This window comes from Venturia canescens, chromosome 5, assembly GCF_019457755.1.
Source record: "Venturia canescens isolate UGA chromosome 5, ASM1945775v1, whole genome shotgun sequence".
Taxonomy (NCBI): domain Eukaryota; kingdom Metazoa; phylum Arthropoda; class Insecta; order Hymenoptera; family Ichneumonidae; genus Venturia; species Venturia canescens.
Window position 1 is genome coordinate 10,090,355 of NC_057425.1, and position 14,880 is coordinate 10,105,234.

Here is a 14,880-nt window from a genome sequence, read left to right on the forward strand (position 1 = left end):
CCCACGCTGCTTTTTTTAGCAACAAAACGTTCTACCAGCAAATTATAGCGATAATTGAGATAAATACTATGCACAATTCATACTATGTTCAATACTATGTTCAATATATGAACATTTATGTAGAGGATTATTCTAATAATTAGAAAAAAATTCAAGGCAGCAGGAGACAGATAAGATGGACGTAAAAATTTGATTTTGGATCTGGATTTATGGAAATTCTTCACTCTTCCTAAACGACGTGTTGCTCCGAGTCGTTGGGACACATATGAAGGAGAAAGAGGTTACAACGAACGATTATACCAACCGGGCGTATGTTTACATTCCATAGTTTGGATGTTATTGTTTATCAGTCAACTTGCCCCGTTGGCCAACTAGCCCGGTCTCCCCTAAATTTATTTCGACCAAAAGCCCTGCGGTCGAATGAAATCTTCCGATAGAATCAAATGCCATCGAAACGACAATTTTTTTCGGCAGTGTATTTTCCCCTCCATATGAAAAAAGTTCGACCATCAGATGATTATAGTACGGGTAACGCCTTAAAATGGAGCAGCCAAAGATGAGATCGAAAAAAAAATAGCTTCTTGAAATGGGCGAGACATAAATCTGGTGCGAGAACCCTATAAATTATTAAATTCAAATCCATAACTGAAAAAAATACAAACTGCTCCGTTTCAATTTCTCGAATCGTCCGATTCAAATATAATGAAAGTTCTGTCACAAAAAAACTCAATTTTTCAACCCCGCGATGTGATTAATCGCGTTGTTTGGTTTTCAATAATACAGCAGCAGTGGCTTTGATACCAATTGATCTCGAAAGTACATACGTGCAAAATAATATTCTCGTATATCCCCTTTAAGTGTGTAATTCGAGATTCCTTCGAGGGTATACTCTGTCCCAGAAGAAATTTGAGGTGCATTCCGCTTATATTTCACATCACAGGCATAGCAGATCTACTTCAAGCCTGTGACCAACTTGAGATGCAAACGTATCGAGCTATTTAATTTCCGGAGGTTTCAAAATGAATCTCCAGGATTATTTGTATCTTGTGTTGCAGTACACATGAATTATTGGTGTCACAACCCTCACGACAAATCAACCCCGTTTCCATGCTGCATAGGCGATCATGCATGTCCTACTGTCAACTGGAAGAGACGTCGTGTTACCAAAACCCCTGCACGTAGACATGTCTGAATCACAAATATGTTTGACAATTATCTCATTCGTGACGTGTTTTGATGTATGCACGATTCCGTGGAAATTACAAGCGGTACAAAAGGGAAGAGCACTTAAATGTTGATAAGATGAAACGAGTGGTGGGAAAAAGAATCTTTCAGAGAAATAATCGACTACGGGCCTCTGATTGGTCAATTGTATTTTACGGTTCCAGTTAGTTTCAGAAATACAGGCGAATAAAAATCCGGTCCATTTGTACTCGGAACGCCAGCTAGTTAGCTTATGAAAATCGTCGAACACGCAATCCCTGGATTATCCAAAGATATCGAAGTTGAGAAAATATAAACGAAAGGCCTGAAGCGATCCTGACTTTTTGAGGGTAGAAATCTAGTTATCTTGAGAAAAACGAGTCTCTAATGCCGTCCCATAACAGTGTCCTTCGAAATAACATTCATATATTGAATGTGTGTGTGTGTGTGGAATACTTTTAATATTTTTTCCCCTTTCTCCCGAACGATTGAGTGTGCGCGCGATAAAACGAATATCACCGCACGAGCGCACGGAGGAAAATGGTTTGACGATATTTCCTTTGTCGGTTTGCGTATTTTCTCTACTTATACGACAAATGTGAAACACTATCGTAGGAAACATAAGTATAACACATAATACTCCCCCGATTGTTTCACGGGGATATGAGAGATGCTATGGTCTTGACTTTCTCATGGATCATCTCTTAACTGAACTTTATGAGGAGGAAGACAGCGTGAAAGAAATAAAAAGTTCGTGCGAGGATTTCTCAAGCAACATAAAACTATACGAATTGCTAGCATATCTAGCATGAAAATGTATCGAAAACTTTGCTTAGAAATTTTGTTTCGACGTCAGGCAGCCTTCCATTAAGAATTCGAAAATATTTTAATCGAAATATGAGATTGCCTTTTGTGTATCTGACCCACAAGAGAAACAATCAATAAACGATTCCGCTGGTAATCGGTAAGAATAAAAACGTGAAATATTCTTCCGAGAATACTTTTTTCCCTTGAAACGCAACAGAAAAATAGATGAGTACCGAATTGTTGGGACAAAAATGGTTATCTCGAATGTGACAAAAAGAGAGGGAGCGATCGTCTTTTTGTGGTGTAGCGAAAGATCAATTGTTGAAATATAAAAGGTCGATAGAAAAATAGGTTTGCCACATGAAAAAAGTGTGGACCCCTCGACCTCGTGACCTACCTCATGATATGAAGATTCATATATACATCGCAGGCATCTGTATGGGCTCGTGTATCGTCAGAGGAGCTCCGAGTATATAAGCAAGAGCTTACGTGAGCCCTGTACGTGCTTCATGTATACTTCTCAAGTGTTAAGATAAAAGCATTCCAATTCACGGCGAGAGACAGAGGGAGAAGGGAAAAGGTTCAGACACGTGTAGATCGGCCCATCGCGTACAACATTACACGGAGCACCTGTGTAAATAATGGGATTTCCTCTTTTCAAGCCCCATCGTTTTAAGGTGTGTACCGAAAACGCAAACTACTTTAAATCTCTCAATTTCTTTCCCTCAACTTTCTTTCAATTTTACTTCAATCGATGAGCAGCAAGTAACATTCTAGAAAAATAAAATTCATCACCAAAGATTGAATACTGTGCAAGATAAATGCACCCCCCACGAGTGCCCATCAACTATTTGATCGACACTTCCACTAGCAGACGGTTTTTTTGGGTTCAAGCGAACATTTGTAGCAGATGAAAAAATCGCGAATGATATTTGTATTCTTGAGTGCTTCTAAAGACCGTAGGAAGACGTTTTTTTCAAAATTAAGGGGGGAAGGTACCTCGAAGCGTAAAAATCGCGTTTACCGCATCAAAACTAATTTCCTGAGGATTTTTAACATGTGTACAGAAATGATTCCACCCCCGAGTTACAAACTTTTTTATGGGCTTAAAGTTTAAAAAATATTGGTGATCGCGGCTAGCTCGTAACTCGGGCCGTGTTGCGATCTATGGATTCAGAAATAGCAACTCGGATCGCGTCTAGTCAGTCCGACGAAGCGCCAGGGGTGCTCACACTCTTGTGCTACGTGCTGCCACCGCACGGGTTTTTCACATTTTTTCTTTGTTCTTTGTACATCCTCACGCTCGGCATCCATTGTTGGTCCTTTTGTATGACAGCATGCCAATTGTTCTATGTTTCTTATAACCTATTAATCTATCAATAAATTGCATCGGTACTGTTGTTCGTGGATCCGCTGTTTGTGTTTGTTTTGTTTCGTACCTCCAGGGAGCACCTTCTAACAAAAAAAAATGACGAAGCAAGGAGTTTTCAAAAATAAAAACAAAAAGTTGATAACAAAGGAAAAAAATTCCAGCAGAACAACATATAAGAACGCCTCGTGCAGCCCTACTTGTGGTAGACTTCGCATCGTTAAAAACTTACGAACTTATAGCACCGGAAATATAAGAATATGACGGAAATATCGTAATTTACGCTTTTTAACGTTGTACCAGGAGTTATAATGATGAACTTAGTTCTGACTTTAGTTTGGCCATATTCTTTATGGATATTACATTCTTATGTTAAAACTACTGGAGTAATAAATATTATAAGTCCAATTTCAATATTCAGCAATAATCACGGAAATGGAAAACCATGAAAATACTCATTTCTTGTAGATAATAAAAAAAATTTCAGAGAGAACTGATGACCTCGAACCGAAACGTCATCTTAAAGTCAAACAATGGCGAATATTCCTCTTATAAGATATGGGATAGCCGAGCTAAAGCCACTGCTAAGCTCATCATCGTATTTTATCACTCAGTTAAAATATTCAGACCTAAATTTTCTGCTGACAATTGTTTATTAATTTTTTTCTTATAATCTCAATTGGTGATGACAAAAATTCAGGAGTATCATTAGTAGTAATTTCTTATTATGAGCAACTATTTAAAATCCCAGTTCCTTTATTTTTTCGTCCAAAAATGATTATTTTTTGCCAATTTTCCAGTGCTCCAATTTTTTTCTACTAAGTGAACAAAGATGAAAGTCGTGACGAGAACCTGCAGTTTATCTGGTGGAGCAGTGAAACTGTTCTCTGTCTTTTGACCTAACATTAAACCATGGGAAATAATTTCGTTAAATAATGTGTTACCGTAAGTTAAAAAACTGTTTTTTTACGTATTTATTCTTCAACTCTCGTCTTCAATGGAGTTTACGAGGATTCTGAAAAATTCTTATTGTTTCAAATACGATGAGGTACCCAGTTAATCGTTTTGTAAAACAACTAAACTTGACGAGGGCATTCAAAAAGTAGAGGAGCACTTATTCTGAATCTTTCGAAAAAAAAAGTTTTATTTCGGAGGCCATTGCGCTTTGTTTCCCTATGTAGAACACGTTTTTTGATAAGCACCATAAATAAATGTTAAAGTGTAAAAACAAAAGTATTACAAAGATTTTTTCTCGACCGTTTCAGCAGCACGAAATTGTAGAATTTATTTCATTAATATTTCAAATCATTGCTGATGCTGAAAACAATATAATCGAATCGGTTTAACCATTAAAAGCAAAAAAAAACTAAATATTCATTTTTCGAAAAAATTCCCCGGACCTCGTCGATTTTTCGTAAAGTACTTGTCTTTGAAATGTCACATTAAATTCTGAGCATTACCGGAAATACTTCGAAAATGATTTTTATTTTTCCGAGCATTAACAATCTTCATTTTTAAGCCAATTATGACAATAGTTTTGCTATAATTCTTCACGTAAGCATGCTGGAAAATCTTCATAGATAGACGATTCAATACAATGTTTTCCATTCTCCATACTCATTGAATGTTTATACCCTTATTGACATATACTCGTTGTGAATTTTGTTTTATTTGAATGTAACGAGGGTACGCAAGAAAAGGAGTATTTTCGTATCTAACTTAAAAAAATGGCTTTTGGAAAAAGTTTTTTTTTCATGTCTTTTTGTCTGATGATATATAAACTTCAAAAAAAAAGCTTAATTTAGAAGTTGCGCATTACAGTGTAATTACGAAGGTAAATAAGGATTTTCTCATTTCAAATTATAATGCGATGATTAATGAGACTTCCTCACATTCATCATCGCATCATAGATAGTGAGTGATGGGAAAATTTAAAAGGTAGACTAAAAAACACTACTACTGGTATTATTTTCCACTCTGACATATGAAAAAAAACTGGCTTAAGAAATAACTCACTACTTCCGTTGTATAAACTTTGAATATTTTTTGTTTCATTTCTCACAAGAAATCATTGAAAGTTTAAATATTTATGCTACTTTTGGAATCTGCCATGTTTCTCTGACTTGTATTTTTTTCTTACAAAAATCTTAATGTTTCCATAATATGAAACCGTCGGTTGATTCAAAAGATCGAAATTCTAAATCCTCTTTTCAAACTTCTGTGACAAATGACCCAGTTTGCTGTTGTGTTTTATGATTTTTTCAATCAATCCTTTGAAATATTGAGCGAGCTTTAAGCAGATCACATAAAATACTTGCTCCTGATCCAGCAGGTGGCGGAGTTTTCACAATCCAGTAGCTCCACTATCGAAAATATTCGATTGACTTCGGGAACACGTCAGGGAGGCACCTTTCGTGCACCTGAGAGGCGATCCCTCCTCGTGCGAGAGATTCTCTGCTCTATTTCTCGATAAGCTTCACGCCTTATAATTGTTGATATCAAAAAATTTCAGCTTCCAAAATTTCATATATCATTTAAAAAAAAATGAATATTCCAATGTGAAGTTTCTTATTCTAAACTTCATCAATCCTTTTGGCCTAATGTAAATGTACTATTTAAATCCCTCGATATTCAAAATTTTCGGATGGAGAACAATGGGGATTCATATTTCTCTTTGGGAAGATAAAAATTTGGTTTTGGCTTCATTCAACTGGACTATAAATTTCACGATTGTTTATGATCCCTCACATTTTTATGGATTAAAAATTGTTACATGAAATAAAAAGTGAAGAATTAACTCCAAGAATCAACAAATACACTAACGATAAAAATTAGAGGGTCAAAAAAATTTTCCTAATTTTTAGTAACTTTTCAGAATGTTGTATCGCAGTGAAAAATGGTCGTATCTGAATTTTAAAAAAAGCATTTTGAAGCTTAATGTATCTAGTTTGAAGATCTTGTGGCAAAAAATGACGTAGAGCTAATCGTTCAGCCCAATTTCTAGAAGTAGTGTGAGAAATTTTTTTTTCAATTTTTATACTTTCTTTTCGAGTCCGCACGGGCTCTACGTCATTTTTTGTCACAAGATCTTAAAACTAGAAACATTAGGCTTCAAAATACTTTCTTTTAAATCTAGACACGACCATTATTCACTGTAATACAGCATTCTGAAAAATCACGAAAAATTAAGAAATTTTTTTTGACCCTTTAATCTTTTTCGTTAGTGTATGTAACGACTCTAGTCCTTTGGACCACCTTCGATTCTTCACAGTACTTCAGAATGGCAAGTATGATTTTGTTCTCAACTTCTATTTCTTTTCCTCAATCCGTATAAATTACTTCACCTCGAAGCAACTCGAAAAATAGTCCCTTTGAAATCTCACTCAATAGAAAAAATGCTATCTCTTTAACATGACGACCAAGGAAGGTCAGTGGGTTACGAAATTCTGCAAGCTGAAGGGTTTCGTCACTCCTCGAACTTGTAAAAACAAGCAAAACAATAATCAATGTAAATACGCATTTATCCGAGTTCTAGACGAATATTGATTACGTGCTGACGTCACCGTATATAGTCAATAGCACAAGTCGAAAAATTGGACAAGCGATGATCGCATCTTGTCACCTGTCACTTGGAATCCGATATTGGTTCAGAACTGACACTTTTTTGTATATCAGGAGTGCATCTAAACGTTAACTCCGGCGCCTGTGATTAGTCATGACCCGGGGTTAAAGGTCAGTGCCAGTGGTTATTCGATATTGAAAAGCTCACACTAATGCAGACTCGATGGTTGGCTGCACGTTGGTACTACGATCAAGCTCAAGCTATGCAGTTACAGCAAACAACGCTGGTCCCACCTCCGGATGGACGTTGAGCAGTCAAGATCGAAGCCAATATTGACCTTAATTTGAAAATCGACACAGCTCGACGTGTAGACAAACGGAGATTGTATCATGGACCCACGTCGGGCCCAACGATAACTATCGACTGTCGTTTACTGAATAGCCTGCTATTATAGATGTTGACCGTATTTTCGAAGCGTGATTACAGAGAAAATTTTGAAAACGCCAAGTTGGTGTGTTTTTTTGAAAACGCCTCCTGAACCTTCTTCGCTTCTTAGTCCAATAATTTAGTGGACTGAGAAGAGGTTAGGGAACCTTTGGCTTGCGAGTTTATCGCAAAATACTTGAGCTTTGCTCAAGATGTTATCCAAAAAACTTTGTTTTTTCTAGCTTTCCCGTATCGAAATATTCCATATTTTCAAACAAGCTGGGTTTGTTATGATCAACATATTTTTGATTGACTATTATAAGCATGTATCGATACAATTTTTTATCTTTTTTTCCATCGTAATCGATTTTTCAGGCGATCACTTGAAAGCGCAAAATTTTCGAATAAAAACAGCTGTAGATTCGGAACTACTTGAAAATTATTATCAAACGTGCAAGCTTGAAAGGAACGGTCTACTGGATCAATGCCAGGACACCACCGTGTACTTTCCCGTATATTATTGACACTTGTTGGATGCACGCCGAAATTTGTATAAACCGCCTTGACTGAACAAATCGCATAAAAACGCCCCGTTTTCAAAATCTAATAAAAAAAACAATGCGAAATTAATAAAACAAAAGGGAATTACTATCTTCCTTGCGTTGTATTGCCGTAGAAAAAATTACAGTCTTGACTTGTTTTGCCAAAATTTTTCTTTTTAATAGTTGCCGTCGAGACGCCGCCTCTAGATTTAAGGCAGATGTACAAATATTTTTTTTTTTTCTGTAATTTGTAACCAAAAACCTACTTTCCTGCCAATTTTCGAATGTTCGAAGTAAAGGGTTTCCTTCGTAATTTTTTCAATGTTAAGATGATGGATCAGTCGGTAATCACACCTCGAATTTTTGAAATTGAAACTCTTTGACATCGTTCGTCCGATTAAAATAATAAAAATGTCATCGTACGCAGCACGATCGCAAAAATCCGATGACATTTTTATTTTTTCGATCAGACGAACGATGTGGAAAAATTTCCTTTTCAAAATTTGCAGCTATCTCTCTCGCACTCACGGTTGTGATTACCGACTGATCCATCATCTTAATGCCCCCGCGTGAAATTGAAAATGAATCATCGATTTTCAGGGATTTCTGAATGTACGGGATTTTTTTCGAATGTTTTTTTTCCCCCCAAGAGAGTGGTCTACAAGAACTTAAAGAAAATCAAGGTTTCTCGAGGACTCGCTTCAATAATATCAAAAAAATCCATCAAATCGGCAGAGACTAGGAAAAGAAGTTCGCTGGGGTGACGTAGAATGCCTGCACATCGATACATCTACCTGTTGGTGGGCATTGATTCTTTTGAACAGCGAACAGGATCGTGATTTAAATCAGAGGCCTCCTGATTTAAACCTACAACAACATTTCCGTAATTCCTATGTCAATTTAATAAGTAAGCAACGAAGAAAATAGTTCCTTCCAATTAAGCAGGTGAGCAAACTTATGCAATAACGTCGAGTCTCGAGTTTATAGTCCATCGAGAACAGAGAACGATGAGAAAGGGAAGAGAAAATGTTGTATTAACAGCTACGTATACGATACGCGGGGAAGCATAGCTGCTGAGCTCGCATATTATTTCATGTGTTCAAGAGTTTCCCCGCATTTTCCCTGTCCGAAATTTTCCCCCGGAATCGTCTTGACATCACGCTACCAATTTGCTCCGCTTCTCCTGATTTACTTGGCTGGATCATTATTGTAGCCTCAGTGGAGGATAAACCATACTTTAAGATGTAGAAAATCCTTCTCGATGACTCGCTCTGCAGCCCTCTTTTTTCTTCCTTTTTATCTGAAGGATTTGATCCAATCTATTTTCGTAACCATGAGCTTTCAATCTTTCGTCATAACGTCAGCTTTCCTCCCTCGTATTCTCTTCTAACTATACATACATGGCACGCTTATATATTTGAAGCTCCTGTAATATGGTAGCCGCCTTATTTCCTTTGCTTTCATTTACTGGCTTCAAAACTCTTGCTCATAATAACTTTCTACGTAAGGCTTCCCCATCAGCCAGGATTTATCCTTCTTTCTAGCCACTCAGTCTAGAGGATCCACCAATGTTCTAACGACCCGCTCTTTCTCCGTCCTGTCCTCCTTTCGCGGATCTAAGAAGCTAGCTTCTTGGATTTATCTCATGATTCCTACCTCAAGAACACGCTTCGGGGGTATTAAGTGTTAAAGAAAAATTTAAAAATGAGCTCAAGCTTAGAAAAAGCTGAGCTTCTTGATGGAACAGTAGCTTGGATTAGAAAACGTGTCTTAATATAGCAAAAGAAATAAAACGCAAAGAAACATAATTCCAAATAATTCCGGAATAATTCATTCGAATGAAGATTTATTTGATGGTGTAGCGTGCGAATTGAAGAATTTTCACGCTTTGAAACACCTCATTTTAATTTTCAAGAATTTTTCGTACCTCAATAATCATTCTGTATAATTTTAGTTCAGGCGATGGCCACTGCTTTACTAATCAAAACGCTCTTTCGTCTTTTTATCTCGGATAAACCGATCCCCCGTGGGAGATGTTGGAGTAGTTTTACACCGAATTAACCCGAGATATCAGAGTTGGGAAATTCTATCATAGAGTTGAAATACCAATAAATAAACTCCTCAAATTTCAAATGACTATGTTTTTTTTCCTCACCGCAAAAAAACCCCAAAAATCCGGCTGCCACACGGGGTGACCCCCTTAACTAATTCTAGACTGACAACGTAACTAATTAAAGAACGTCTGATTAAAAATTGAACACTCAATGCTACTTTTAATTTGGCTTTTTTTTCCTTTTATAATGACAAATGAGAAATGAAGTCTCGCAAAATTCATTACAGCCATGCAATTTTCTGGTCTCTGTAAAATCCGAAATGAAATGTCAAAGTTTTCAAATCCATGAACTTTCGTTCTAACGATAATTTTATCACTTTTCGCTAAGAATATTGCAATTAATGTGAAAAAAAATGATTTTATTAAAACTGAAATTTCTCCGAGTCTGCTGCTACGTAATATTGCTTTTTTCTCGGGCATACCGTGTTAAATTACGTTGCAAATTTCTTCACTTCTCTGTCCCACATAGCGTCCACAATTTGATTAATCATTTTTTACTACCCAATCATTCGCACGACACAACACGAAAAATATATAACTATAAATCGAATAAATTAAATTTTAGTTGATATCAATGATAATGCGAAATCGAAAATTTCCAAAGGGCCGAATTAACATAACCATGGAAATGAATTAATCACATTTCATCGGTCTAATGGTTCAAGATTTACAATTGTCGTCTTTTTTCGATTTTTCTTCCCATTCTTTTATGTCAGGATTCTGCCAAATCTTCACATCAAATGGTATTAGAACTTGATGCATTCAAAGAAACAAACAATGGGAACACAATATGAAAATATTTAAAGCCAACATTCGAATTAAAATGCACAATTGAATAATATTCGGTGAGGTTTTTCTGCTCACACAAAAGCAGTGCAAGTTTAAAACAGCTTTCCGGCAATGGCGATCAGCCACAAGTTTCGCCATTCCGATTCGAAATATTTACGTTCTTAATTACTTTTAAAACTTAGCGGAACTGTACAATGGAAGATGTGAAGCGGCTCAAAAGTTTAAATGCCGATGCAATGCATGCCAGAATGAATATTCCCGTTGAATTCTGTTGCTTTGTATTTTCAGGTGGCTCAAAATTCCCAATTTAGATTTGCTTGAAAATTGTTTTCATTATTTTAATTGAAAATTTTTTATTTTCTTAATTTTGATTTAGTTTAAATTAAGAATTGAAAATCTTAATTTTCTTGCAGTACTTGGCATTATCGTACAGTAATAACATCACCAGCGAATCTTATTACTTTTTATTTTTATGCTTGTCTCGAGACAATCTGTTCGAATAACGAATATTGAGATGTTTATGGATCTCGCTGGTGAATTTGATGAAAAAGAATATCAAAAAGTATTCATACCTCCATGGAATTCGATCGTCGAAATGTTCTTCTGTTCTAGTTTCATGTCGAACCAGAGGATATTCAGAGTTGTCTCGTAAATCTTGTTAAATAGTTAGTCCAGCTCGGGAAGCAATCGTCCAGTGTTTTTATTCGTGTTGACCCGTGAATCCGACATTATTCCTTTCCCCTTGTGTATACATATAGACATAAATTTCAATGCAAGAGAATGATTTCTTCTCGCAAGTATAACTATTCCCATAGTGCACGTTTCATTTGCTATTTTATCATTCCGTGCGCGTTTCTCGTTATACTTTTTCAATATATACGTAGCTGGAATTTATTCAAACCAGTATTACTTTCCTCTTCTTTTACCATCGAGCAACGCTTCCTTCTGCGAATAGCGGAAAAGTTATAGGGTTCGCTGAAGTTCCCTCGAGCATTTACTCAAGTCTTTTACCAGAAGACGAACTTGTCAACGAGCACGCAAGCGAATGAATTTATTGTATCATTCTGGACCCTTGCTTCCTTGAGGAATGAGCAGGCTGCAGTGTATCGTCGTGTCTCTCGTTGGTCTGGCGAGATTCTCAAACTTATATTTTCTTTCGACGTTTACGCGTTTTCGAGCGCATTAATCACACAGTGTCGAAGGAAGGGTGAGAGGCAAAAATCACGAGGCGCCAGAAAGGTTTGTAAAGAGATTTATGAAGCTGAAGGTCTCTCGCTTTGCACGTCGTAAACGGCGCGGAATAGGAGAGATTGTTGTGGTGAATTTTATTTGGAGAATCTTAGCATATAGTTAAAGTATTGCGACTCACTAGCTGTCTGTACCATAGCAAGTACACCCGGAGACTTATCCGGCAATCTTCGCGCCTAATTTAAAAGGCGTCAGGCAGATTATCAAAAGCCTTTGACAATAAGTTTCCCATCGTCTTCGAAGCTACAGTGTCAACGATTAAACGGACGTAGCAACACTCGTTTGAAATTTCAGTGATCCTTTTCCAACGAGTTTTTCCTCTTCGTGGGTTTGTTTAATCGGAATCTTCGCGCATAGAGCATAAAAATCATACTGATTAATTCATTGGAGGGTCCAATGTTTCGTACGTTTAGAAAAATAAAAGGACCGAGTGTTTTGTGACCCGTGTCGCGTGGAAGCGGTTCGCGCACTATCGTTCCGAGACGCGAAAAGCGCCAGCATCCCTCATACGCCAACGGAACAGTCAGAGGACCGGCGAACTCTGTCTTGAGAGATAGAGAGAGCATGCTTGTTTATTCGATGCGCAGTCGCTTTCGCCAGCACCCCGTTTCAGTTCTCCCCCCTGCTCTGCCTTTTCTTCCGGAATATTTCAAAGTCGAAAATCTTCATTAGGTGCTCCAGTGCACGCTCCCAAAAGCTTAATCTCAATAAAGCAACTTGGTATCAATTAACAATATTTCACTATCGTAACAGGCAAGCAGCGCAAATTTGTGCGCCGCGCTATCTTCCACATGGAATTATCGGATCGGACAAAGTACTCCGTTGACATTCGCCCAATTTTACGATACTCGGCTCTTATTAGCAACATGCTCACCAATCAATTATATCGACTTAGACCCGGCAGCGTCACGATGACGAGTATTTTAAAACTAGCTTTCAAATGGCAAGGGTTAATCGCACCGCTTTGCAGAGATTCGGGGATTTTTGTGCTGTACTTTAGAATCGTGGACTAAATCGTGGCAGCGTCTTGAGGCCGGGTATTAAAAAGAAAATAATTTAGGCAGAGCGAGTCAAGACGGTTTTAATGTTTTTTAAACTTTCAGAAAATATTGACAAGTTTTAAATATTTGGTCACGTGTGCTTCGGCATCTCTTTGTGATTTTTCGGCTGATTTTATTTTTCAACCTTGTGCAGGCTTGAACTATTTTTCATAACTCAAATGAATGGGATTATTGATTTCGAGAACTACGAAAGTGTGCGTCTGACTTTTGATAATCAAGTGTTTTTGGGAAAGCTTTTCACCTATTGTTTAAAAAACACTAGCAACAACTACAAAAAACTAACGAATAATGATGCTCGGCAACGAATAGAGGCTTCGATATATCGAAATGTTTTTTTCAAGAAAGGATATTAAAGTTTTTTTTAAATATACAATTTTTGGAGCATACAATACTTTTAGCGCTACAGAATTAGAGGAAATTCCATGTCGAATGCTCGGTTGACTGGCTTGTGAATAACTGCAAAAGATGAAGTACGAGATTCTTCAAATGTGCGAAATACAAAAAAGAAAGATTTCAAAACATTTTATAATTCTATCTTTATCCTCGGCACAATAAAAAATTTATATCCAATTCGATTTCTACAACTTTTGCTTATTGAAACAAGAAATTAAACATAACTTCGCCCGCCAACAGAAAAGAAAGAAAATTTATCTTTGGTGCCCGACATTTAGTATTTTATTCCGACATTTATCGCTCTCGGTACAAGTAAAAAGAGCTAGGTATCGCAGGTATTAGCGCACAAGCTGTTTTAACAATACTCTGGAGCTACCGTTACTTTATAATGCTATATCGTAAAAGCAGAATGACTCTGCCCACGAGACTGCATATTTTGTATTCACGGAAGCAGCTTAGCTTATAACAGTTCCTGTAACTACTCTTTGCTACATACACCTTGGAAACGTGCTACCAATTCATTCAAAACACCAAAAAACTCCTCGAAAATGGTAGAGGAACTGTGAATTTCAAGGCTATTTATACTGAGCTCTACTCACCTCTCTTTTTCCAATTTTATGGTTGCAAATACAGAAACACAGAGGCACATTGAGAAATAATATACCACACTATACATGTCCAGGAGGGTGGTTTTTAATCGAGGTGTTCTCGAATTTCGATTCACATACTTCCATAACAACAAATCGAAGCAATTGAATACACATTTAGTGGCATTTTTTCCACCACCTAAAAATAACACGTGTTCATTATGCATTGGAATCTTTTTTAAATTCGAGTGCATAATTATGATTTTAATAAATTTCAGATGTCTTCTATAGAGATACAAAAACGTACACTCAATCGATATGTAAAGAATTTACATTTTTTTCTTTAAAATTTCACTAGGAACAATCTATTATCTTTTGATTGCTGCGTTCAACCACTTTTCCCATTGGAATAGAATCTCTTTTCATTATCGAGAAAAAAAATCGATTACGATGAGTGTACGATACGTAATGATTAGCATTGGCTTTTTATCTTCAATCATATATGCAAAAGGTTTTTATGATTTTAATTTTCTACATTATGGCCTGTACAAAAAGACTCATCTTTATTTATTCGTGCTGTTTGGAAAAATGACAGTGAGACAGAAAGCAAAATTTTGAAAGAAATATCTAGCGTTGTAGGATGTGGGATACCATTTATTGGTAAAAGACGAAAGGCTGCTTCTTTTGTTTACAATCCATATTCGAAATGGAGTGTACAACAAAAATTAGAAACATGAATTTTATCAATTGATTGATCAATCTCATTTCTCACGCGTTCGC

At 36.7% G+C, this 14,880-nt stretch overlaps 1 protein-coding gene across 2 annotated transcripts in view; it reads right to left on the reverse strand.

Moving 5' to 3' along the window:
* GABA-B-R3 (gamma-aminobutyric acid type B receptor subunit 3) overlaps positions 1–12,567 on the reverse strand; it is a 61,197-nt gene extending 48,630 nt beyond the window's left edge. Inside the window, exon 1 of one of the 2 annotated variants that reach the window (XM_043420635.1) lies at positions 11,384–12,544. The gene's annotated coding sequence lies outside the window, so the exon portion shown is untranslated. Of the gene's footprint in view, positions 1–11,383 lie in introns of both variants that reach the window. The other variant, XM_043420636.1, reaches the window with a different exon arrangement.
* Between the last annotated feature and the right edge of the window lie 2,313 nt (positions 12,568–14,880).